Here is a 1,989-nt window from a genome sequence, read left to right as displayed (position 1 = left end):
GGGGGGGGTTACCATTAACGAGACAATACCGGACTATACCAACCCTCTCATCAGAAGTGTAACACAACTCTCGGACAGCTATACCCCCCCCCCCCTCCCCACGAGTCATTATCGCTGATGGCCACAAAACGGGAGTTGGGGGGTTGGGGTGGGGTTGAGGAGGGAGAAATGGCTCGCTAACACCAGGCGGCGCTCCCGCCCCCGCGGTCCAGACGGCTGCTGCCGGGCTCTCCGAGGCGCCGCAGCGCACCCCCGCCCGCCCGCCCTCTCCCCTAACCCCCGCGACATGGCAAATTGTAATTCTGTTAGTGGCAGATTACCGTGAGCGATGCGATGGGATGGTGGGCGGGCTCGATAATCCACCAGCCCAGCCTCCTCCCCCACCCCTCCCCATTCCACCTTTACCCTCGACCCGTCTCTCGCCTCTTCGAGCCCCTCCTACCCTAGACGCCGTCTCGTACCTTTCCAAACAAGGTAGACGCACGTTAAAACCGTGTGAAGCTGAGCTAAATGTGCGTCTACCTTGGCCTGCGGCGCGCTAAAATTAAAATGTTTTCGCGATTTTGGTTGCATGCCTGTCCACCTCACATCCCATGTCTCACGCCAGGCGCCTCACTTCACGCCGTCTTCCGGGCTGTCTCCCCTTGCGCTTCCTGACAGAGCTGAGCATTTAAAGCTAAAGTTTAATTTCAAGTTCAAGTTAAGCTCAGCAATAACTTTTGCAACTATCACGGCTTGTACTGGCCATCTGTACATCTACCAAAAATTACTTGTCCCTGTCCCCCTCTATTTTCTAAGATTCATTCAGAAAACGTCGGGAGCTCGGCGCCTGCGAGAGTCAGGGTAGGCCACCCCGCCGTGCACGCATGCGCTGCAGGCGATGTGTTGCCTACCTGTTAGGCGCTTTGAGAGCTCGCATGGGCACTCGACAAGCGAATGACGGACTTTCACTCTCTGGATGCTCCCTCATTTAAGTGCGGCCCACTAAAAGACAAACTAACTGAGAACCTCTTTGTGTGAATCTGTGGCTAAAGGTCTGTCTGTCTCGATTCGGTAGGTGTAGCATTTCGTCTGCCATTGCGCTATGAACCGATCCTCGCAACCGCTGCCGCGCGCACACAAACGCCGCCCACTCACGAGGGGATCGCCACACCCGTGTGAAAACACACCTGCTCGCAGAAGAGGAAGGCAAAGGCCTGGCCGGTCCGCAGCGGGTGGGCCGAGCTCGGGGGCAGAGGCAGACAGCGCGGCGCTGCAGGGGCGGGGTTGCGGCGCAGGGGCGGGGATCGGTCAAGATTACACGGAAACGCGGGTGGAAGCGCGGCCCCGGTGAGGAGTGGGAGGGGTGAGGTAGAGAAACAGGAGCGGTGAAAGGCGAGGTGGTAAGCCAAGGCCATAGAGGATTCCCCTGCACTTCACGACACAATGATAGAGGGGCTTCTTCGCCCACCACTGAGACGCTCTCCTCTGCGCAGCTGCAGTGGCGGACTTTGTCTCTAGCCGGCTGCGTCAGGCCACCGCCGTGAGGATAGGCACCCCATCGTACGCGTTGGATGGCGCTGCTGCCGACACCAGAAGCAGTGTCATTAGAACTAAAACTCTATACCGACTTTTATATATTAAGCCCTTGCTTGCAAGTTCATTTTTACGAAGTAGCTGATTGCTGACGGCCAAAAACGCCCGTTTAGAGGATGAGTGGTGCGATGGTTCTGTGGTTCGAATATCGGCCGCCGATAATTTTCCCGTTCAAATTGGTTTTACAATAGTTTGACAGCAATCATCTGGCTTGTCAACTCTCTCGCAAATGAATAAATAAATAAGTCATTGAAATTGCACTGCCCCCTTCTATTAGAAAGTCCTGCCCACTTATTGCCCGTCTCCGATTGATGTAGTCATGTTCCGTTCCGTTCGGGTCTCTCCGCTCTGCGTTTCAAAATTTCGAAAAAGACGCCCAACGTGGGGCTCGAACCCACGACCCTGGGATTAAGA

The sequence above is a fragment of the Frankliniella occidentalis genome, unplaced genomic scaffold, assembly GCF_000697945.3.
Source record: "Frankliniella occidentalis isolate FOCC.00 unplaced genomic scaffold, Focc_3.1 Scaffold21, whole genome shotgun sequence".
NCBI classification, from domain to species: Eukaryota; Metazoa; Arthropoda; class Insecta; order Thysanoptera; family Thripidae; genus Frankliniella; species Frankliniella occidentalis.
This window is presented reverse-complemented; position numbering follows the sequence as displayed.